Raw genomic sequence first — 25,930 nt, forward strand, 5'->3', positions numbered from 1 at the left:
AGACCCCAGCGCGCCAAGCGCGCGTTTTGGGTGGCGTGCCGCGGGAGGGCGGCAGGCGGCTCCGGTGGACCTCCCGCAGACATGCCTGCGGACGGTCCGCTGGTCCCACGGCTTCGGTGGAGCATCCGCAGGCGTGCCTGCGGGAGGTCCACCGGAGCTGCGGGACCAGCGGACCCTCTGCAGGCACGTCTGCAGGAGGTCCACTGGAGCCGTGGGACCTGCGACCGCCAGAGCGCCCCCTGTGGTGTGCCGCCCTGCTTGGGGTGGCGCAATTCCTACAGCTGCCCCTGACTGCTGGGGAGGGGAAAGGCTAGCAAAGGAAAAAATGCACTCGTAATTGTAAATGCCTTTGCAAAAGAGCGTGTACTGCAGGGTTACACACCATGGGGAAAATATGCAAATCAGTTTAAGGTTAGGGATGGGAATTGGTGGTGGTTGTTGTTTTACAGTTTGAGACAATGTGAGAAATATGTCTGTGCTATAATTGCTGCTCTGATCATTAACCCGGATGCAGAGTGTGATTTACTTCCCCCTCTCATCCCCCGCAGACCTGATGAGTAACTTATCTATTGACCCAGAAGGAATAAAGAGCAACAGAAGCCATTTGAGAGTACGGTAATGAAAGTTGCCATGAGCGACCAGCCAGAGCTCCAAATAGACATAGAATCCAGTTCATGTGTGTGCACCAAGGTCCTTCGTTCCTGCTTTTCCACATGGTCAGCTGGCTAGCCCCATAACTCATAAGCCCAAAGGGGTTATCCCAGTAACAGTTGAATTAATACCTTGTTTGTTAGCAAAGCAATAGGAAATCAAAATCATATGTGGTCTAAGGACTGCAGGATAACAGCCTGGCTAGATAGGTTAAAGTCGTTGCACTACATTAGGTTTAGGTAAAGCCTATACTCATGTGCCAGCATTCAGGGATTCTTCATCAGACTAACAGCCCCCCCCCCCACTTCTCCATTTTTGCTGAAGAATGCAACAGAATGAACGATGTCTATGTTTGTTTGAGGAGGTTCCATTGTTTTCTTTTTTCTCCCAGTTTCCCCTCAGTAACTTTTTAAACCTTTCTCAGCTTTGGAAAACATACAGAATGGAAGAAGGGAAATGGAAACTGTGACTTTGCAACTTTGTAACTTTTCCAAAATTGAAAATATTTTGAAAAGGAAAAAGTTAAAAAAAGGGGGCAGAGGGAAGTAAAAAGTTACAACAACTGGTGGGGAAAAACACTTGGAAAAAATAAAAAAAAGTGCAAATAAGTGGATTTTCCCACTTCATGTCCCTTTTACCCCCTTCCTCCCCCCAATCTAGAAATGGGTAAAAAAGGTAAATAAAAATGTTTAAAATGTTTAACTGGAAAGAAGGTAGGATGGGGTGGGAGAATAAAAGAGTGATAGAAGGGGGGACTGGGTCTCTTTTTGGTGAAATTAAGGGTTTTTTTAATGAAACTAAAATGTTCATTTAATTTTGAAAACTGTTGCTTCAATTTTTTCCCCCACAAAGAAAGAAAGATTTTAGCAAAATGAAAACAGTTCACTTTCTGTCCAAACTTTTCATAAAACTACCCTCACAGACAGGGGTGAAAGTAGAAATAGGGACTTACCGGTAAGGGGCTGGGTTGGGGCCAGCTCTGCCTCCCGGAAGGGGCGGGGCCTTGTGCGGAAGGGGCAGGTATGGGAGGTCAGAGCCAAGGCACTTACCGGTACAGGGCGGCAGCGGCAGCCGGGGGCTCCAGCAGCAGATTAAAGGACCCAGGGTTCGGCTGCTGCTATTGCCCCAGGCCCTTTAAACTGCTGCCGGAGCCCCCGGCTGCCGCTGCTACCCCAGGGCTCCAGGGGCTATTTAAAGGGCCCAGGACTCCCCTGCTTTTACCGCCCCGGCCCTTTAAATAGCCCCTGGAGCCCTGGGGTAGTGGCGGCGGGGCTCCGGCAGCTATTTAAAGGGCCCAGGGCAGTAGAGGAATCTTCAAGCTGGTTTCCCCCCCCCTTGTTTTCCTAAAATGAAACAAGGATAAAACACCTTTAAAACATGCTGGGTCTGATCCTGCTCCCTCAACCCCTACACTGAGTAGTACCTCACTCCATGAGCAGTCCTTGACCTCAGTGAGACTATCTGCATAATCAAGCCTACTCAGTGTGAGAATTGGACCCCAGATAGATATACTGTCATTGCCAAGCTGATCATATTCCTAGGGCATCCACTGTAGACTACAGGAGAACCTAGAAGGTCAGGGCTAGCTTTAGGGCGATTCCACTAATCCCTGTGCCTAAGAGGGCCCCACAGCATCCAGAAGAGGGGCCCCGCACCCTCCACCGAAGTGCCACTGGAAACAGCGGGAACCGATTGAGCTGCCGCCAAATTGCTGCCGCTATCTTCGGTGGCAGCTCAATCACTGCCGCTATCTTCGGCGGCATTTCAGCGGCAGCTCTTTCGAATCGGGCCCCGCACGTCCTAAAGCTGGCCCTGTCTAAGAAGGTAGCACCCTGCTGCAGCTAACAGTGCGGGGAATCTGGGGATGCATGGAGCTGAGGCCTTGGCAAGTTTGCTGGGAGACTTTCCAGAGCCAGTCCTTCCTGGCCTTATCCCATTCAGCAGTAAGGAGTGACCTGTCAGCACGAGCAAGCCATTTCAACCAGCAGATTCCTCTCACCAGACACAGACCCATTCTTTGCTGAGGAGGAATGAAGACTGCCCATGTCTGTCTCTCTTGTACTGTAGCTTTTCTCCCTCATAAAGCTGTCTAGCCAAATCTACCAGAGGAGCAGAAGAAAGCAACGTCAGGGGTAATACAATAACATAACCAGGGTATGGGAGATGGTATGCACCTGTCTGGCTGTGGTACCCCATCGCCTCTACCATGGTGACAATCTCTATAGCTGAGCCTGAATTTGATTCTCTTCTTCGCGCCCACCCTTCCAACTGCCCCATGCCCATCATGAGGCCTGACGCGAAACAGAAGCCGCATATGGTTGTTGAGCAGTTGGTTTTCATGTGATGAGGCGTGGTTACAATGGTGCAAGTGGCGCACGCCCCAGGGCCCATGAGGTTATGGGAGCCAAACCAGCAGATGCCACTCTGGCTCGGGCACCTTTGTGATTATGCCACACTTCGCCTATAGGCAGACCAGGCAGCTGCCTCCCCAGGCGCTGCGAAGAGCCTGAAGCACCACCCAGCTGGGATGTGGGGAAGTGCTCCCATCCCTTCCCCACCCTCTCCCTGCCCAGTCATGGGAAAGATCCCAGCCACAGCTCAGTCATTCAGCACTCAGGGCTGCTTCTGGTAGCATCATGAGTGCTCCCAGGCCTCAGCAACAAGTGCAGCAACCCACTTGGCTCCAGATCACCATCCAGGCTACCCCCACCACTCCACACCTGGCCCCCATGGGCCCTGTTGGCAAGGCAACCCATAGCTCATCTGGAAAGGTGTGGGGGGGTGGACTGGGGGTGCAGGCTAGGATGGGCTGGGGATGAGGAGTGCAGGGGCCAGGCAGGGGTGCCTGGGTCCCATTGTGGTTGAACTGAGTGGCTCCAGAGGGAGGGTTGATGGGGCAGGTGGGGAGAAGGTCCCCAGACCCAGAGGGGAGGAGGTGGCCAGGGGAGGGTGGATGGGGAACAGGTCCTTGGCCACAGGGGTGGAGGATGCCAGGGGAAGGTTGCAGGGGGCAGATGGAGAGCAAGTCCCCAACCCTGGGGATGGAGGAGGCTGGGGGAAAGTTGCAGGGGTGGATGAGGAACAGGTATTCTGTCCCCATGGTTATAGGATGTCAGGGGAGGGTTTCGGGGAGCAATAGGGCACGTGTCCCAGACCCTGGTGGATGTAGCATGAGAAAGTCTGGAGAAGGTTGTGGGAGGGGTGGGGTGGATGGAGGGTTGTCCCTGATCAGAATTAAACTCTTTACTCTGTTAGAATGTGTTTCTCCTAATTAGGCTATGTTTACTGTTGCACTCTCTCACCGATGCAACATTTTGACAATGGAAAACCATTGGCAACCCGGTCTGATCTGCCAGTTTAAATGGATTCATGGGGTGACCCGGAAGTAGCTGGAGCACCAGTGAATAGTGTGTGTATCTCAGCAGTACCTAAAGATGGTACATTTGTAGGTGAGAGCTGGCCTTTTACCTAGGTCCAGGAGCAATTCTATGATATGGCAGCAGACAGACCATAAATGCCAGTTTTAGGGCTTGCCTACTCAAACTGATAGTTTGCAGGAAGCTGAAGTGTGAATCTACCCGACCGACGTGCATTAACAAACAGTCCACTAATGTGCATGGAGCTAGTCTGGTTTCAAACAGGACTAGATCAAAGCGCTCCAGCAAACTGCTAATGCATTCTCAAGAGTGGCCTGTATATTTGTGAAAACACTTTTTTGCATTTGGTGCCCAGCCATGTGACTGGTGACTTCAAAGCAAATGCTGTTTGTGCTCAAACTGGACATTTTTCCATGAACAAAGAAAGGTACAAAGATTAGGGGTTTGATTCCTCATTGCATTTCTCCCTTCTTATAGTGGTGTCACTCCATTCATTCAGTTCCAGTAAAGTTGCACCAGCTTGAAACTGGAGTAATACAACAGCTGCCGAACCCATTGGGCTTTATGACTAACTCCATATGTGCTTTGGATGTGCCTTGCTATTTAAAGTTTGACATATAAAAGCTGAGTGTTTTATGTTGATACAATGTGTGTATTTATTACTAGTGTGGGACAGTTCATAAGTGCTGTTGTGCAGATTTTCAATTACATACAATTTACTGGTAAAATGTTAGTTAGGTTTAAATTTGAATAGGGTGCTTCATCACACAAAAGCTAGATTTTAGAGACCACCTCATGCGTGACAGAATTACCAACTTAAGATCATTTCTGTGTGGCTACTGCAGTATAAAAATTAGCATTACACATGTAGATAGCCTGCCTGTTGTGCTTGTGTATTTATGGAGAAGATGGATAGGTTCTGATGTTCCAAGATGGTAAAGGTAGGCATCATTTTAGAGTTTGGAGCAGGAATTGGGGCCTTAACGTATTCTTGCCTCAGGGGACTTGCTACTCCCTTGACAGGGGATCATACACAACCTGGAGGTGCCAGCTAGCAGGTCGAGGGCTGAGGCTTGCCACCCAGTCAGAGCCCTGTGTGGAGGCAACATGACTTCACACCTCTGCCAGGAGAGCACTGGGAAGCAGTCACCCTCAGAAAGGCACACTGGCTACTAGAGATCCCTGTCAGCCCCCTGGGGGAGAACAAATGAGAAATCTGTTACAGCCTTTCAGCCACTCCACTTCCCTCCCAGGACCTGAAGAAGAGCTCTGTCTACAGGGGTGAAAGTAACATTCAACACTTAGTGGTACAGAGGCCAGCTTCAGCCCCCAGAAGAGGCAGGACCTCGGGTAGAAGGGGTGGGGATCAGCGTCCCCCAGCCAGCCCCTCTGAGCTGCCTGGCCCACGCTGCCAAGGCCTCCAGCGACGATTTAAAGGGCCTGGGGCAGCCAGAGCCTCGGGCCCTTCTAAATTGCCAGCCCCGGGGCAGCTGCTCCTTTTGCCTCCCCCTGCCCCCTGGCAGCAGCCTGGGGGGTGTAAAAGGGGCAATGATGTTAAAGCAGGGTCCTTTGCCACGGCAGTGCTTTACATCTTTATGGCACCTCTTGCTCCACAGCACACACAGCTGGAGTCTGGTCAGTGATTGCAGTTATAAAATTATTTAGTGGGGGGGCAACATGCCCTTGTCATAAGTAACATGTCCTTTGTGAGGTGGAGACTGAGAACTAATTAAGAAGATAAAGTTGGTGAAGCACACGGAAACTTTATGAGCACTAGTTAATACAGACAAATATAACTGAAATCATATAAAAATCAATAAACATAAGTATAACAATAAGATAAGTACAGTAAAGTGGTTTCCTGCATTGTTCGTACTTACAATCTTACATTATAGCAGTAATCTCACTTAATGGTGAGGGTAATTGCCATTGGAACAACTTACGAAGGGTCACGGTGGATTCTCTATCACTGACCACTTTAAAATCAAGGTTGGATGTTTTTCTAAAAGATCTGCTCTGGGAATTATTTTGGGACAGTTCTCTGGCCTGTGTTATACAGGAAGTCATACTAGATGATCAATCTACAAATCTATGAATTGTGCACACTTATAACCTAATGGAGACCATTAGAAATTAAGATAGAAAGAAAAGTAGGTGGAGATCACCCTGAAAGGAAGGCACTGGGCCAGGCTTCCTACGCATGTGTGACAGGCCAATTTCCCCATTTAATAACTGGGTTGGAGGTGGAGGGGGTGGGGGTGGACAGAGAGCAGCCAACCCTGCCCCAGAGAGAAGCCCAGCAGGCAGGAGCTGGGAATCAGCTGTCACAGTTGATCAGCACTGCACGAGACTGGCCTACATTCTCCACTGGACAATAAAAAGGGATAAAACCAGGAATGGGGGCTCTGGTAACCTGAGCAGGACAGGTAACGTGAGCAGGACAGGTAACCTGAGCTGCAGACAGGCAGACCCCATGGAGCCCCTGCTGCAGGGACAGAGAAGGCCCCACTGCTAACTACCAGAGCCCAGAGGACCCTGTCTCAACCCCTACCACCCTGCTGTTTGTGTTACTTTTTGCACACTTTTCTTTCTTATTTGTAAAGACAATAAGCAGAGCCCTGAAGAGAGGGACAGAAAACTAACCTGGGTGTGGCCAACTGGCTAGGGCCACCAGCATACACCCTGTCATCCCCCAGTGTCCCAACACCAGGTTGGGTAAGCACATCTTTTACACAACTTTTCCTGTTCCACCTATTCACATCCAGGACCATATCTGAGAAGGTTTCAGCCCCTGCCCAAGTGTGGTTGTGTAGCCTACCTAGGCAGCCATCTCTCATAGAGGGCAGCCATAGCTGTTGGGATTCAGCACAGAATCTACTGTGCTAGCCTTGCCTTTGGCAGACTGTCTCATCGGGTGTTCAACAACCACAACATCAGAACACACACTAGACTTTTAGTTTACAAAGTGGTGGTAATCCCATCTCTCATCTAAAGCTGTGAGACTTGGGTGACCTACAGACAACACCTGAAAACCTGGAACACCAGCACGAGCACGTTCTCTGGAAGATCCTCAACATAAAGTGGGAGGATCACCACACTAATGTCAGTGTCCTCACGGAGGCCAACATCTTCAGTGTTGAGGCCCTGATTATTCAGCCCCAGCTAAGGTGGAGCAGGCACTGTGTGCCATGCCTGATGCACACTTGCAAAACTTGTACACCCAACTCACCAAAGGAGAAAGCAAATGGGGAGGCCAAAAGAAACACTTCAAAAACACCCTCAAGATAAACATCAAGAGATGTGGCATCGATACCACACAATGGGAGACAGTAGCCCAGGACAGGGCTAACTGGCGAAGACTTGTCAGAGAAGGAATAATTGCTTTGGAGGAAAATTGTCTTGCCCTAGATGCAGAAAAATGGCAGAAAAGAAAGGGGGAGATGACTGTTATGCAGAAATCGTGGCCCAACCCTGCTTTCCAACACCTGCAATGTCTGCCAGTGAGCCTGTGACTCAAGGATTGGACTCCTCAGTCACCAAAGGATCCATAAAAAATAAAACCTGTGGAAGAGATATTCCCTGACCCTGAGGGATCACCGATGACGATGTGTGGTATTCCAGCTACCCATAGTTAAACTTCCCATCACTGACACAAGCCCTTTGCATCAATATATCAGGCACATTAATGTGGTTATCTCTATAGCTACCATATTGCAAAAATACTCTAAGATGCTACCATAGGTTCATGTGTGGATTACCTATTTGTCACATAGCACATTGCTAAACTATCACAAGATACATATTGCTGAATTTTATAAACTTAGGTCAAACACATAATACTCACGCTGGCTTATGCCAACTGCCAACTTTTACTGGGCCTCAATCAATGCCCTTAACACTTAATGCTTAAGACATATAGTCACTCCTATTTTAATACGTATATTTGGTTCTTCTACTTGCTGTTAGAGCTTCAGTAGCATCCACCATTATTTCTATACACACACTTAGCAAATAGATTATATTTACCTCAAAACATATGCCTTCAAGATCAGGTCAGGGGTCAATGGTCAACACAGCACAGCAAGGGGCAGGGCAGCAGGACTGAGGAATGCAGCCAATGCTACACCGACCCCACGGCCAGGGAGCAGCCAGAGATGGATTGCCAGCACGGGGCATGGGGAATGAGAAGCCCCCACCGGGCCAAGTCTCCAGGACAAAGCTGTGGCAGCAGCCCTGACACAGCGTTGTCAGAGTAGTGTGGGGTTCAGATTGGGTCAGGTCTGAAAAGAAACCTCTCAGATTCACGAGGAGGTTCAGGTAGGCTGTGATCTACTTGAGTTTGGGTTGAGCTTTGAAACTGGGCCTGAGCCAACCTCCGTCGTGCAGGGCAACCAAATGCAGCTTTTGCCCCAGCTGCTGCTCTATCGGGGCATTGAAGCCTCTACACCACCAGAGGAAGATTGCCCTGAATGGGAGGGCTGAGGTTTGGGGCAAGCAAGGAGCCCAGGGTGCCAGGTAGCACGGGCAGTGCAGGTTGGGGTGGGGGAGGATGGCAGAGAAGGTACTCAGCTTAGCCTTGAAGATGCACAGCAGGGCAGCTGTGGTGGTATGGTGTCCCCGCTCCACCTGGTCACCCCTTTCCCACTCATCCCAGTTCCAGCCCCCACCTCCAAGCACCCCTCTCCCCAGTGCCAGACCCCACAATATTTCCATTATAGGCACACTAGCTCCCTCCCCCATCAGTTCCACCACCCCTGTATCCCACGCTCCCTTGCCCAGCCGTATTGGGACGTCCAAAGGAATGAGGCAAACCCATTACATCGTTTTCCTTTCTGGTCACGTCACTACATTGCTGTCATTCTGCAACGGTTGTTTTAGTTTGTAGATTGCAGCCTTGCTGGTTCAGTCCCGAGTTGGTTTTGCCCTGATTCAGGATCTGCGCAGGCTGTGCCGGCATATAGCTCCAGGCAGGATGATGGCAGAGGGATGCCAGTGCACGCCTCCTCTCACTCTGGCCTGCTGGCTCTGGGCCTGGTCATCAGGTGTCTGCACTGAAGAGCATTGCCAGGCGTGGGTGCCCATGTCAGTCCACACATTCCACATGTTTCTGGGGGGGTTCGCTGGACAGCTTCCTTGGGTGGTGTCTCACCCTCCAATCCAGAAAGCCAGGGTTCAGGTGAGCAGCTCCCAACAGGCAACTGCCCCTGCCTTTGTGGTGCAAAGGAGCCAGAAAGCCACCACAGCTTGCCTGTTATAGGGAAATCCCCAAGGTGGCTGGCTCCATGTGACCCCCAGGTAGTTGCGCCTGGCAAAAGAGGACATGGCAGGAGTTCAGCTGTGCCATGACAGTGCCCAGTTATGGGACCAGCCCCCATAGTGCCAGAGCTGTAGTACCCGGGCACAGTCTTAGAGCATCTCCTGGCGTGTGCCAAGCAGTACTGGGGCCAACCCAGAAGAACAAACAAATGCGGTATAAAAGCCTGGTCACCACCTCTTGGGTTCTGCACTAAGTGGAGCTTGGCCAGATTCACTATTCAGGCCCCAGGGTGCAGTGGGAGATGAGCACGGAATCTAGTTTTCTGAGTGGGGCTAATCTGCAGTTTTGATTTGGTTCTCGCACTATTAATGCTGCCCTTTGGCGTGTTTCCTGTGCTTCGATGTGCATGTCTAATGGGAAAGGGGAGCCTGCTTGGGCTATTGGTTTTGTTGCTCATTTGTTGATTTTTTAATAGAACATAACTAGCCGTTGGCAGGCTGCAGTTAAATTCAAGGCAGGTTTATATTGCTGTGAATGAATTCATAGATTCCAAGACAAGAAGGAGCCATTCTGATTATCTAGTCTGACCTTCTGCATAAACACAAGCCATAGAACTTCATCACAGTGATTCCTGCATGGGGCCCAACAACTAGCGAGTGTCTTCTAGCGAGAGTTGTGGCTTGGAAGTCAACACAAAGAGCTAGATCTTTCGCTGGTGCAAACCGGTCTGGGGCCACTGCCGGATGATTGATGCTAGCTGAAGAGCTGGCCCTTTCAAGTGTTTGTCAAGCAGTGCGGGTGCTGGAGCAGCAACAGCAATCCCAAATCCCTCCTGGACCAACAGACCCTAAAGGTATGTTTACACTGTAAATAAAACACCCGCAGCATGACCATGGCTGGCCCAGGTCAGCTGGTTCAGGCTCTGGGGCTAAAAACTGCAGCGTAGACACTCGGGCTCAGGCAGGAGCCTGGGCTCTGAGATCCCACAAGTGGGGAGGGTCACAGATCCCGGACACCAGTCCAAGCCTGAACATCTACATGCTATTTATAGCCCTGCAACCTGAGCCCCGCGAGCCCAAGTCAACTGACTCAGGCTCTGAGTCTCTGTGCCGTTGGGTTTTTATTGAGGCATAGACATGCCTTGTGAGAGCAAGAAGGCAGGGCAACAGCATAAAGAAACAGCTCAGAGGGAGAAGACTGTCACAGGATTGTTTGTTTTAATCAAACTTTTCCATCTCTTAGAGCAAAACACAATTTCTTCCGAAAACCATAAATCTGGGAGAAACAACAACAGAAGAATTGGGCTCTGATTTCTGTTTTTCATTGAAATATGTAACAATTTTCAGGAGAAATTTTGAAAAAAATAAGAATATTTTCCAAAATTTCCCACCAAAAAGAAAGAAAGAAAGAAAACAATTGGCCTTTTACAGTCAGCTCTGTTCCTCACCAGTGTAGGCCCCTCCTGAAACCTGACCAAGTTCCACTCATCATACTTCAGCGAGGACATCCCATTATTTCTGCAGTGGAGATTCTTGCACTCTGGCTCTCTCTTCCAATCCATTCTTCCCTTCCAGACCACCTTTTTGTGCCACAATTCCATGCCCAACCATGTAAATGCTGCATCCTGGTGAGCAGAGTAAATTCAACGTCTTCACTGGTTTCTGATTAAACTCAATGAAGGAAGGACAGGATCAGGCCAGATGCTGAATAGATAGTCTGTACAAATCACTTCCTCTCTTTGTCTTTCTAGTACAGCTGCTCTGCATAAAACCTAAGGTGCGTTACTAAGCAGGGAGCAGGGAAGGTGTGACCAAACCTGTCTTTGCAGGAGCACAGGGGAGTTTGATTTGAACCTCAGCTGTAATTGAATTATCATGATCTAAAGACCACCTTAGCCGTCCAGCATCATGGTTGAGAAGTGAGTGCTAGCATTTTGCTTGCCAGCTATGATGGGAGTGGGCAGAGGACAGAAACGGGGGGGGGAGGGGCAGGGGAGGAGGCTTATCAAACAGCTGTGTCCGTTATACCCCATTAAATGTGTTTTATTTTTCCTGGGTTGTCAAAGTTCAGGAGGAAGATGGTGTCATTTGACCCCCTGAACTACTGGTGACCAGTCACCTCTGAGCTCACTTGCTGGCATGAGCACTGCTTGCACAGGCAGCAGAATGAGGGGAACTGGCAAAGACGAATCCTGACTGAAGCTAGGCTAATGTCACGGGGGACATGGTGTTTGTTATTTTCCATTTCTTTTTAATCCGTGGCAGTGGTTTTCCAAGCTAAGCACAGGGTTCTGCTGGCTTTTCCAGAGGACTGAAAGCCAACATGGCTACCTTTGGTTTATTCCTTTCTTGTGTCATTGATGATGTAAGCAAGATTATGGCCAAGTCTTCTGGTTTAGCACTCTGCTGCTGTTGCCGGCGCACCATGCTCTCTTATGATGATGTGGCCACAACCAGCACTACTGCATCCAGAATCACAAGGAAGTCAGAGAGGGATTCTCATGGCCTATGTAGAGCAATGACACATAGCACAGCATATACTACCAGGGAGAGCTGCTTTTACTGGTTTTCTTGTGCCTGCTGGTTCCTTGGCAGCTAATCTCATTCCCAGTGCACAGTGTCTAACTCCAGAGAACAATCGCTGTCTGTGGGCACTGGCTGGCATTGGTGTGAACTAACAGAAGAGAGTGATGTAATAGAAAAGGCAGTTGTGGGTAAGTTGCAGGTAACAGCGGGTGAAACTCAGAATATCTAGAGAGTCATTTCCATTCAGATATTTGACAAAAGTATGAACGCTTACTCGAAAATGATCAGAGAGGCAAAGTGTCCTAGAAAGTTACTGAACTAGTTGCCAGGAGACATGGGTACTATTCCCTCCTCTGACTCTGACCTGCTGTGTGACCTTGGGCAAGTCATGTCACCTGTTTGTACTTCAGTTTCCCCTCCCTCCCTCTGGATGCCCTGACTATTGAGACTATAAGTTCTTCAGGGCAGGATCTGTCTCTTACAAGATGTATCTTCATCCCTAAAACAATGGGGCCCTGCTCTCAGCTGGGACCTCAAAGCACTACCCTTATATAGATAATAATGTAAATTATCGGGATCCGCCATCCCACACAAATCCCCTTCCCCCAAACAGGCCTCAGTTCACTATATCTACTGTCAAGTATCAGAGGGGTAGCCGTGTTAGTCTGGATCTGTAAAAAGCAACGAAGAGTCCTGTGGCACCTTATAGACTAACAGACGTATTGGAGCATAAGCTTTCGTGGGTGAATACCCACTTTGTTAGATGAAGTTGTTGTGTTATCTTTTTGGGGAGGGTCCAGCTAACCTGCTACTTTCCTCCAACCTTATTTATATTTGAAATGTGCACAGGACTCTGAGAGTGCAATGAGGTATTGAGGTATTCTGAGGGAGCCATTGGAATAGTAGTCCCTGTATATCCCATAGCTCCTGTTAATGTGACCATTCCAGAGCTGTGGGCACCTGCAAAGGTTCCTGTGCTGATAGGGCCATAGAAATGGATTAGATTATGAACTGAGTGGGTCTGACTGGGGTAATGGGCTATTGCCACTAGAAAGCAATTCCTGGTTAGACTGGTGAAGTGGGAGCCATCTCGCCGCCTTCCTCACCTCCTCCAAGAGTTGTTCCTGACAGAAAGAAGGAACACTGGATGATAGGAGAGCATAGGAGTCAAAAGGCCAACCTGGAAGGGAGATATAGGGACTTTAACCAGACTTTCCTGAACCTTCACAAAAGGCTCGGTGCTTGGATTCTATGGGAGAACGGGCAAATTTGGAGCTAGAGGAAATGCGGTGGATCTAATATATCTTGATTTCAGTAAGGCGTTTGATACGGTACCGCATGAGGAATTACTGGTTAAATTGGAAAAGATGGGGATTGAAATGAAAATCCAGAGGTGGATAAGGAGCTGGTTAAAGGGGAGAGTGCAGAGGGTCGTATTGAAGGGGGAACTGTCGGGTTGGAGGGGGGTTACCAGTGGAGTTCCTCAGGGTTCGGTTTTGGGTCCGATTTTATTCAATCTATTTATCGCTGACCTGGGAACCAAGAGTAGGAGTGGGCTGATAAAGTTTGCGGATGACACCAAGTTGGGAGGTATTGCAAATTCGGAAAAGGATCGGGATATCCTCCAGGGAGATTTGGATGACCTTGTAAACTGGAGTATTAGTAACAGGATGAAATTCAATAGTGAGAAGTGTAAGGTTATGCATTTAGGGATGACTAACAAGAACTTTAGTTATAAGCTGGGGACGCACCAGTTGGAAGTAACGGAGGAGGAGAAGGACCTAGGAATCCTGGTTGATCGTAGGATGACTATGAGTAGGCAATGTGATGTGGCCGTTAAAAAAGCTAATGCAGTCTTGGGATGCATTAGGCGAGGTATTTCTAGTAGGGATAAGGAGGTGCTAGTCCCGTTATATAAGGCATTGGTAAGACCTCATTTGGAGTATTGTGTGCAGTTTTGGTCTCCCATGTTTAAGAAGGATGAATTCAAACTGGAACGGGTACAAAGAAGGGCCACTAGAATGATCCGAGGAATGGAAAGCCTGTCGTATGAAAGGAGACTTGAGGAGCTCGGTTTGTTTTCCTTAACCAAAAGAAGGATAAGAGGAGATATGATTGCACTCTTTAAATATATCAGAGGAATAAATACCAGGGAAGGAGAGGAATTATTTCAGCTCAGTGCTAATGTGGACACGAGGACAAACGGATATAAATTGTCAGTCAGGAAATTTAGGCTTGAAATTAGACGAAGGTTTCTAACCATCAGAGGAGTGCAATTCTGGAACAGCCTTCCGAAGGAAACAGTGGGGGTGAAGGACCTCCATGACTTTAAGATTAAGCTAGATAAGTTTATGGAGGAGATAGTATGATAGGATAACGGGCTTAGTCAATAGGTCAATTAAGTGCCACACTGGTAATTAGTACAATGGGTCAATTATAGGATATTGTTAGCCTTTTTCCAGAGGGTATGGCTGGAGAGTCTTGCCCGCATGCTCGGGGTTCAGCTGACCGCCATATTTGGGGTCGGGAAGGAATTTTCCTCCAGGGTAGATTGGCAGTGGCCCTGGAGGTTTTTCGCCTTCCTCCGAAGCATGGGGCAGGGGTCACTTGCTAAAGGAGTGGGTGGATCGGCTTATGTGGCTGGCATCTTGCAGGAGGTCAGACTAGATGATCATAATGGTCCCTTCTGATCTTGAATTCTATGATTCTATGATTTCCTCTTTTAAGCACACTGGCTGAGGGCAGAGCACTGGGCAATGCGGAGAGCCTGGCTCTGAAGAAGAGAGAGGATGTATCGCAGTCCCTGGGCCACACACCTGGCCCCGCCAGTTCAATAAAATGTCATAAAAGCAGAGAAATTTCATGATAAACACAAATAGATCAATAGCATTAGAGCTGCTCTTAATAGCTGCCTCAGGCTTTTCATCCAAAATGTCCAGTAGTGAGTAATTAATGACTGAGCCAAGTAATTACTTTCTTGATTTTTCTCAAAACTAGAATTCACGGAAAGAACTTTGAGCATTCCTTGTGCTACACAGCAAATTAATTCAGTAAGTGCTGATATTACAAGTTCAGGCTGCCTTTTAAAAACAACACCATTCAAAATGAGTTAAGATTGCGTCTTCCTGGCTCACCAGTGTAACCCTTTACCGCCTTCACGGCTCCCTAAAGGAGAAACCACAGCCATGTTGTTCTAGGTGCTGGATACACACAAAGTAAGAGGCCATCTTTGTCCCAAAAAGCTCACGGTCTAAGGAAGAGGAAGAGGAGGACAAATCAGTGAGGTGAGGAGGCGAAAGAAGGAAATGGAAGGGGAGGGCAGGAGGCACAGTGATATGGCAGAGAGGATGACAAGAAGGGAGGGAAGATAGGATGGAAGTGAGAGTCGTCGTTCTGTTCCCAAGAGAGTCTTGTCCACTGTGACAAGTCTGCCATGTCTGAGGGCTACTCCCAGCACCAGTCCAGAGCTCTAGGAGTGGGGAAGGGGGGCAGGTCCCCAAGCTATTTTCAACCTTTCGCTTCGTTGCCTTTGATTTCTGTAATGTTATTGGCTGGCATGAGGCTGGAGCTTGCTAGCTCTCCCACTGCTCTGCTCTCTCTCTGTATCTACTGACACACACAGGACCCCCAGGCACAGCTCTGCAATGACTGGCATGACCACACCTGGTTACGATCCAGGGAGGAACACAGCTGGTATGTGGCAGAAGAGACCATTTGCATCACGCCTGCAAGGAGAGCAAACTTTTTGCTCTTTATCTATTTGTGGTACTGGTCTGATCCCCCATCACCACAGTATCTGGGCACCTCACAATCTTTAATGCATCTGCCCAACCCCAGCAGGGCAGAGCTCTTCTCCCCATTGCACAGATGGGGAACTGACTCAGTGGCTTGCCCCACATTGCACAGGGAGTGGGTGGAGCAGCAAGAAACATGGGTCTCCCAAGACCTAGGCTAGTGCCCATCCTTTCTCACTGCCCCCAAGTTGTTATGGACACTGTCCTTTCGACCCATCCCAGATTTCATTCAGCCGCAGCAGGAGGTGGTACTAAATAGCAGCTGTGCTGGTCTGTGCGTGCATGTAAGAAAGATAGTAAAAGTCAATAAGCAAATAACTGAAGTAATCCTTCCGTCCTCACCGGTAATGAATTATTTGTCTCCCTGCCCCCAGGAGCATGGCACGGTAAATCTGACACAGACCTCTCGTATGCATTTTTAATCCCTTCCGCACAGTGCAGAGCAACGAGTGACAACAAACCCCTCCAGCAAAGGAATCACCATGGTTCTTTTCCCTCTTCCTATTATCATATTTTTAATTGGCTGGAAACGTCCCTGGCTATGTCAAGACAAATCCCGTTAAGTCAGTACTTCAGCTTGGAGCCGAGAAGCCAGGCCCAGTGAGACAAAAGCAGAGGAAATCCATTTGAAAAAGGAGTTTACCCCGAGTGGAAACCCAGCGTGTGAGTGTTGATGAGTAATGAATGTCTGAATGTTTGCTTGGTACATTTCCATAGTGTTCTCTGTTGCAGGAGCTCTGAGAACAGTGACGTGCAACCATTGCTGAGGTTTGAATGCAGAGCGAATGATTAAGAGGTGCGCATGGAGATGAATCTGCTGACTTGGTCAGACAGAATGCCAGGGAAGACCAGAATGATTGCAGCAGAAAGGATATAAAAAGAAAATAAGGTAGCCATAGTCCATCTGGAAGTTCAGAGGCCAGCAGACAGAACCAGAAATATGGAGAACAAACAACCAGCACTACAGAGAAATCAATTCTAAGAACATCAGCAGCAAGAGGCCAGGGGAGAGTTGGTGTGTTGGGTAGGGCAACAGGAAGCACTGTAGGATAAGAAGATGGTAGAGAAGCTACAAAGTGAGACTGTACAAACTGGACCCACATTATTAAGCATTAGGGCTGGTCAAACATTTACTGCTGTAACATTTTTTCAATGGAAAATGGCATTTTGAGAACATGGCACTTCCTGAACATTTGGGGGTTTTGTAAACAATAAAGTTTCATTTTTTGATGATGAAAATGTGATTGCTCCCCCCAGTTTGGGGGTTCTGATAAAAAAAATCAAAAAATTTCTAAGAAAAATGTCAGTAAAAAAAGTCATTTTGATTGACATTTTTCATGGGTGAAAAAGTAATTTCTCACCCACCTCTTGTAAGCATTTACACAAGTCACTCCCTTGAGGCCAGAGATGCACAATCCAGCCTTGACTTCCTTCCCTCAGCCTTTGCTTTAGCGCTTGAGCAGGAAATCCCTGCTCACTCTTGCAGGGAGGGAAGCTGAGGCATTGTCAGAGGTAGAGGCAAGGTGTTTCAGCAGCTGGGGAATCCCACTGACGTGCCTAGGCAAGGCTACTGCTCCCACTCTGGTGGATGGGGACTGAGCGAGTCTTGGCTCTGTCTACACCCCCTCAACACAGCTGAGCAGTGCCGAGGCTCCAACTCGCTGCCCCGATGGAGCAGGCTGGAAGCCTGGACCCAGTTCTGTCTCTCAGGACTGGTCTACACTAGGAGTTTATGTCGAATTTAGCAGCGTTAATTCGACTTAACCGTGCACCCGTCCACACCAGGAAGCTAATTAGTTCGACCTAGAGGGCTCTTTAGTTTGAATTCTGCACTCCTCCCCAACGAGGGGAGTAGCGCTAAATTCGACATGGCTATGTAGAATTAGGCTATGTGTGGACGGAAATCGACCTTAGTAGCTCCGGGAGCTATCCCACAGTGCACCACTCTGTTGACACTCTGGACAGCAGTCCGAGCTTGGATGTTCTGACCAGCCACACAGGAAATGCCCAGGGAATTTTGACACGCTCCAGCTCCTTGTGGATGTTCTGCAGGACTGCAGGCAGGAGGACAGAGCCCCCCTGAACTGTATCTGCAACCGCCCTCCCCCACCACAAAGTCCCAAACCCCCCTCACCCAAAGTAACAAGAAGGAGGGGCGACAGGGGCCGTGAAAACTGTCACTGCACCCCTGCAGAGTGCACAAATACAAGAAGGCTCTCATTCCCTAAATGTTGAGAAGTCCTTCCCTTCCTGGCTCACCAAATCCCCAATCCCAGTTTCATCCCCTAACTGTGTAGTTGATTATTAAAAGTAGTTTGCTGTTAATTACTATTTCCGTCAAGTTTTTCTACAGAAGACTGTCTGTGAAGGGGGTGGGGGGAAGGGGGTTGTTAATTGCATAGGACAGTCACCTTTACCAGGGTACAGACACGGGGGCAGGATCAACAGCAGGTCACACACACAGTGCAGTCAGTAGGCACCCTGGTCGGTCTGGGAGGTGTTTTCCATGTTCTGTGTGGGTGGGGGGTACGTGACTTTGTGGCATGGGAGGGCGGTTACAGAACTTATGCAGCGCTCCTTGTCCCGGACCACAGAGCCACACAGCAGGGGAATCTGTAACCATCCTCCCCTGCCACAAGGTCACGTAGCCCCCGCACACAGAGTTCCGAAAAGGAGGGATGGCAGGCTCCGTTGAAACAACCAGTCCGGCACTGCAGACCGCTCTAGGATCAGGAGCCTATCATTCCTCGAGTGTAGAAGTGGTGTTAACATCACCGCACACCCTACCCACCACAGTCTGCATCCCTGTTTCAACCCTTTAATGCAAATTCATTAATAAAGAAAACGTTGTTAATTAACAATGTTCCATTAACTTTATTTTTAAACGTGTGTTGGAAGGGGGGAAACGTGGTGAACGGGGTATGTAACCGCAGAAGAAAGTCAACAGTAACTGAAGCAGGGGCAGGTTCAGCTTCTCTGTAAAGAAACTGAACAGTCACAGGTTACCCTGCTCCCTGAGGAACCTAGCTTTCAAAGCCTCCCAGATGCACAGCGCTTCCCGCTGGGCTCTTCTAATTGCACGGCTGTCTGGCTGAGCATAATCAGCAGCCAGGCGATTTGCCTCAACCTCCCATCCCGCCATAAAGGTCTCCCCCTTGCTCTCACAGAGATTGTGGAGCACACAGCAAGCTGCAATAACAATGGGGATATTGGTTTCGCTGAGATCCGAGCGAGTCAGTAAGCTCCTCCATCTCCCCTTGAGACGTCCGAAAGCACGTTGAATGATGACAGTTACCCAAGACCACCCTCAACACATTTTCCCCCCAGCATGCATTGTGGGGAAATCCCAGAATTCAAATGGGCAGCGGGGACTGCAGGAACTGTGGGATAGCTTCCCACAGTGCACCGCTTCCAATGTCGACGCTTGCCCCATTAGTGTGGACTCACAAAGTCGAATTAGTGTCCTTAGTGTGGACACACAAATTCGACTTTGTAAGGTCGATTCCACAAATTTGAATTAAGTTAAATTGAACTAATCTGGTAGTGTAGACATACCCTCAGAGTCACAATTTCTTGCCCCCTTCCAGGATGGGTGGAAGCTCCCTGAGAATGGTGGAGGACAGAGTGATAAGCAGGGGAGTGAGGGGAGGTACTGAGATGAAGCACATCCCAGGGGTTTTCTCCCTGCTCCCTTCCGGCCCCTCTGGCTTCCACTCCCTGCTCCTGAGCCCAATCTCAGGCCCCAAGGCAGACACTGCAGCCTCTCTGGACCCCGCTCTCACCTCTGGCCTCCACCTACCCATAGGTGTGCACAAATTTACATGGGGGTGGAGCCCCCACACTCTTTCCACTGCAGGGACGCTAGACCCTTCTGCCCCGTGGCCTGCTGTGGGCTGGTTCTTATTCCAACCCAGCCTCACGACTGTAGTCCGATGGGGTAACAGTTCCTCAACTCGCCTTTCCTACAACATGCCCTGTGAACTAAAACTGCCCTATTCCTGAGACCTGGAAGTGAAATCTGAAGCTCCGCCAAGCCACCCACATTCAGGATAAGAAGGAGTAAAGCACTGGGAGACATTTAAACAGAAGAAATATCTAGCACTTCCCAGATTTTTGTGTGTCGTTACTCGGTACCCCAAGCACTGGGGTGCCAGTAGCGTGCCCAGTGTACCATGTCTCAGAGGCAAGAACTGGAGGTCCTGTTGGGCCCCAGTGACCACTCAGACACATGGCTCAGGGAGAGGTTTGTATTGGGGCTGGCAGGAAAGGGGAAGGCCTCACAAAGCCTAGGGACAGAGGCTAAGTGAGCCACAGGTTTCTGTTTGGGTCCCTGGAGCAGTCCAGTCAAGAGCCAGCGCTCTGCAGGGCAACTGCCGTGGTGCCTGATCCAGGCCACTCTCTGTCTCAGCAAATAAGCCTTTGAGGGTTCCCAAGCCAGGCTCAGTTAGTGTCTCTCATTGGGGCCCCCTCCACTGTTTCTGTGCCCAACTGCGACTGCTCCCCCAGAAGTCCCACACAGACCTTCCCCAGCTGGCGCATCCAGCAGTCACAGCAGCTCTGTGCACAGTTCCCCCATTCCCAGGGCTTCTCTCCAGCTTCCTGCTGCTCTACATCTCTCGCTCCCAAACCAGAGCCCAGCCACCTCCACCCAGGACTTTCTCCCTTACCTGGCCAGGGGCAGGGAGTGCAATGCCAAGGAGGCTGATGGGAAATGTAGTCCCTGCTTAGCCAAGAGAAAGGGACTGTATAGTGAGGAGGGGGCTCATGGCAGCTGTAGTGCCCTGCTTTGCAGATCCATCACTCCTCTTTCTAAGCATTTTGGTTTGCTAATGAATCAGTTATTTCAATCTAAAGTGAGAGGAGTGGGGAAGAAAGGAGGGCTTAGAATTAGTGTTGACAGCCTTAACTATGGAGTCCTGAGGACCATTGCCTCATTCATAAGCCACAGAAGCAGATGAATTAAACTATCATAATCCTGGTTTCATTCACGTAGTTCTAGTTACTTAAAGTGGGGAGAAAGAAACCAAAATACAGAAAGGCTATGATAAAAATAGGAAGAATTACCTCTAAGCAAAATTTTCCATAGGGTTCTGTATGCCAGATACTTTAAGTCTAGAAAAGGAACATTTTTTTTCATGAGAAAACATGTCATCTAGCATTATCTAGTATAAAATAAAGACTAGGTAAATCTGAGATGTACAGGATTCATGTTAACTCACGCACCAGTTGTTTAGCAACGGCATTGGATTGTTCTGTTTTCCTAGGGGAGAAGAGGTGTCAATTGTTTACACTGACCTTTTTCTATCATGTTAACTTCTACACCCTTTTATTGAGATAGGCAGCCCATCTGCTTCTCATAAAAATACTGCACCACTAAAGCTGCACACAGTAATGTAGATGCAAAAACACCAAATATCCATATTCTGGAACTAGAAGAGATAATGTAACAATATGGCAATGAGCACAGTACAAGAACCAGAGTAAGACAGAACCTTCTACTAGTTCCATCTCACGTCAGTATTGGCAGGAGAGAGCTATAAAATAAAAACTGCATTTTCGTAATGTCTTAAGCATTTAAGTCCAGATTATTAATGTTTCTAATTATGGTTGGGTGACATTTTTCGATTGAAACTTTTATTCAGTGAAAAATGTAGATTTGGTGACATCAAAACATTTAAGCATTTCAAGAATTCATGTAGATTTTGCTGAATTATTTTGTTCGGAAAAACCTGGAGAAAAATTATGAAAAAATTGAAACATTTCCTTTGGACATTTTCAGAATTAGATGTTTCAGTTTTTCAAATTCAGAACTTTTTGTTTATAAATTTCTGTTAAAAATAAAATTTTAAATGTTAAAAAATATTCAAAATTGAACCAAAATGTTTTAGTTGACCTGAGAGAAAATGTTTTTGACATTTGATTCACTGAAAATGTTGAAAAAATTGTTTTTAGGTTCAATCCAAAATAATTCTCCTCAACCCCCAGTTTTTTGGAATTGCCAGTGAATCTCTAGTTCTAATACCACTGTTCAGAGGACTAAGGAGGCATAAGTAGAGATCAGTGTTTTTTGCAAATCCAAAATAACACAAAATAAAACAAAAAAAGAAAATATAAAATGAAGCACTGCTCAGATTTGGCCCAACCACTCCACTGTCATGACTGAGGACTGGTCTACATTACAGGGTTAGGTCGAATTTAGCCGCATTCGGTCAATTTAAAAATGACTGCGTCCACATAACCAACCCCCTTCCGTCGACCTAAAGGGCTCTTAAAATTGACTTCTCTACTCCTCCCTGATGAGGGGAGTAGTGCTAAAATTGACCTTGCTGGGTCAAATTTGGGGTAATGTGGACACAAATTGATGGTATTGGCCTCTGGGAGCTAACCCAGAGTGCTCCATTGTGACCGCTCTGGACAGCACTTTGAACTTCGATGCACTAGCCAGGTGCACAGGAAAAGCCCAGGGAACATTTGAATTTCCTTTCCTGTTTGGTCAACATGGCGAACTCAGCAGCACAGGTGACCATGCAGTCCCCCCAGAATCACAAACGAGCTCCAGCATGGACCAAAAGGGAGATACAAGATCTGATTGCTGTATGAGGAGAAGCATCTGTGCAGATTGAACTCTGATCAAAAAAGAAAGAATGCATGGTTTCAAAACAATAATTACTTTATTTCGAAGGGAGGAGGAGGATTGGCTTACAGGGAATTAAAATCAACAAAGGGGATGGGTTTGCATCAAGGAGAAACACATACAACTGTCACACCGAAGCCTGGCCAGTCATGAAACTGGTTTTCAAAGCCTCTCTGATGTGCAGCGTGCCTTGCTATGCTCCTCTAATCTCCCTGGTGTCTGGCTGCTCAAAATCGGATGCCAGGCGATTTGCCTCAACCTCCCACCCCACCATAAACGTCTTCCCCTTACTCTCACAGATATTATGGAGCACACAGCAAGCAGCAATAACAATGGGAATGTTGGTTGCGCTGAGGTCTGACCTAGTCAGGAAACAGCGCCAGCGAGTTTTTAAACATCCAAAGGCACATTCGACCACCATTCTGCACTTGCTCAGCCTATAGTTGAACTGCTCCTTACTACTGTTCAAGCTGCCTGGGTCCCCAAGGATAACTATTGGCATTTCAACATCCCCAACGGTAATTTTCTGGTCTGGAAAGTAAGTCCCTTCTTGCAGCTGATCGAACAGCCCAGAGTTCCTAAATATGCGAGCGTCATGCACCTTTCCCAGCAATCCCACGTTGATGTCGGTGAAACATCCCTTGTGATCCACCAGTGTTTGAAGCACCATTGAGAAGTACCCCCTTGTGGTTAATGTACTGGTTGGCAAGGTGGTCCAGTGCCAAGATGGGGATATGCAGTCCGTCTATCGCCCCACCACAGTTAGGGAGCCCCATTGCAGCAAAGCCATCCAGTATGACCTGCACATTTCCCACAGTCACTACCATTGATAACAGAACGTCAGTGATTACAATGGCTACTTGATTACAGCAGCCCCCACAGTAGACTTGCTCACTCCAAATTGATTCCCGACTGACCGGTAGCAGTCAGGTGATGCAAGCTATTGCCTCTCACTTCTCAACTGTCAGGGCAGCTCTCATCTTGGTATTCCTGAGCTTCAGGGTGGGGGAAAACAACTCACAGAGTTCCAGGAAAGTGGCCTTATGCATGCGAAAGTTTTGCAGCCATTGTGAATCATCCCATGCCTGCAACACTATGCAGTCCCACCAGTCTGTACCTGTTTGCCTGGCCCAGAATCAACCAGCCCCACTGCCACCATGATGTCCCAGTTGCCACAGCCCATGCTTTCAGGAATGTCTGTGTTCATGTCCTCATCAAAATCCTCCTCGTGCTGGCATCTCTTAGCCCAGTTCTGCATATACTCCAGGATAATGCGCAAGGTGTGACAAAAAAGACAAAATGAGAGGAGCTGTGATGGGGCTGAAGCTGAAGACTGCATTAGCAAGAGGTGCTACAGGTCAAGATTGATATGTCGGCAAAGCAGAGGGCAACACCACTGAAATTAAGGGGTCTGTCTAATGCACAATGTATTTCCCTTGCAGTGTATAAGGTGAACGTACACTCTACTACCACAACGTTTGCAAGCGGTTAGAGATTAGCAAGAGGATTCAGTAACACAAAATGAAGTGGGAAACGTACATTTTACAACTCTCTGACTTTATTGCTTCTGCCAATTGTATTGGACATTTTCATATCCCGCACGCCTCCATTTCTGGTACCAATTATAGCTCAAAACAGGGAGGAGGGGACTGCATGGGGAAAGGTGTGTTTTTGTAGTGCTGTTGAAAAGTGCTGGGCTGCCAGCTCTGGAGAAGGAAAGTCTGTATTGACAGTAGGGGAGAGCACAGGAATCAGTGCCAGTTTCCCCATGCCACTTTGCCAATATTACCTAGACCATTCCCTAGAGGAGCCAGCTCTAGGAGTGAGGCCAGCTCCATTTCTGTACCCACTAAGAACTCATCTGACGAAATGGGTATGCATCCGACGAAGTGGGTATTCACCCATGAAAGCTCATGCTCCAAAACGTCTGTTAGTCTATAAGGTGCCACAGGACTCTTTGCTGCTTTTACAGATCCAGACTAACACAGCTACCCCCCTGATACTTGACACCAAAACTCAGTGTCTCTGCTGACCATACCCACAAAGGTAACAAGGCCATACCTGAGCTCATGGAGTCATGTGATTATGTGAGATTCTCAGTTTTCACTGAAAAGAAAATAAGTTTCTGGACATCTTGGTGGCAGAGAAAATCTTTAAAAAGTGACTCCTGAAGGTTCAAAAACCAGAAAGCCAAGAAAAAGAACCCAAAATTCCATATACATTAAAAATCACATTTTTCAAGCCAATATTAAGATTTTTAAATGTTTGCGATGGTAATACTGCAAATCTGTGAATGTGACTTTGAAATTCACTTCTCATGAACATCTTCAACAGTAATATCTCACTGCTTGAATGTTCATGGACAGTGACCAGAGAAAGCATGGGAATATGGCCTGAGCAAATTCATTGAACCATTCAGACAAATGTCCTCGTGACAGGGTTTAGTCACCCAGGTCTGAAAAAGGCTGAGCAATTGGGAGGGGAGCATTTGTTTAAACCTGGTGTTTAAACATAAGAACAGCAATATTGTATGCCCTGGATATTTAAACATAAATATTCCTGCATCACCAAAGCAGAGCCCCTGGATGCAACACGGAGTGAGGTACGGAACCTGTAAGGCCATTTTAGATTGTTAGTGTTATTGTTTATTTGTGTTGCAATTGCGCATAGGGGAATCAGAGACCATGACCTCATTGTGCTAGGTGCTGTACAAACACAGAACAAAAAGACAGCCCAGTATAATCAATAGCCAATGCAAAAGCCAGATGGGGGAACACAAGGGAACAATGAAACAATTCTGGTCAGCATGAAAAGCAGTGCTCACAGAACCCCAGCTGGCTGCCAGTTGTTTGGCACATTTCTGAGGCCTGTGTGTTTGGAGAGAGATTTTTTAAATGACTCCCAACTCCCCATATGAGGTTTATTTCCAGAATCCTGCACAAGCCTTTGGAATTGGAAGAAGGAGGTGTTATAATCCAATAGGGGTTGGCGTTAAATTTAAATGGAGGGAGAGGGTCTCCCTCAAAATATAGCCTCAGAAAGCCTTGCCCTCCCCCCGACACACACCTCTAGCCCACCTCCCTTGGAAGGTCTCACCTTTCAAAAGTCCCTCATTTTGGGGGGCATCGTTTTAATCTCACCTCCATTCCACATTCCTCACTTCTCCTGTTGAAGATTATTTAAGTCAGACATAAAGAAAAATGAGGTTATAGAGAGAGTCAGTGACACTAAATGGAAGGATCTTGATGCATTTTAAGTATCCTGCACAAATAATTTTTGAGTGTCCCTTGTTTCAAGCCTTCATAAAGTCTTGGAGTCCTGCAGTTGAACCTTGGCAGGTTCAGAGTTATAGGAAGTATAGCCTCAGTAAGGGTCCCCCCAACACTCTGTGCCTGGGAGAAGCATTGCTTTGTTCAGATGGCTACAGTCACAACTGAATGTCTTCTAATCCTTGGCTCTATCCCTGTATCCTTTACAGAGGACCCCTTAATGGATGGGCTTGCTCAGACTGCTTGCTTTATATCTCTGTAGCTCACTGAGCAGAGCCCAGAGCATGGGTGGTGTGTGAACTGCTGGCTGGAGGAGGCTAGCTCCCAGACCTGCCCCTTCTGCCCAAGGACCCGCCCCTCCCCATCACCAGACCCAGACCCCCCCACACACTGTAGCCACCAGCCCCTGCCCCAGGCTAGCTT

This window comes from Mauremys reevesii, linkage group 9, assembly GCF_016161935.1.
Source record: "Mauremys reevesii isolate NIE-2019 linkage group 9, ASM1616193v1, whole genome shotgun sequence".
NCBI classification, from domain to species: domain Eukaryota; kingdom Metazoa; phylum Chordata; order Testudines; family Geoemydidae; genus Mauremys; species Mauremys reevesii.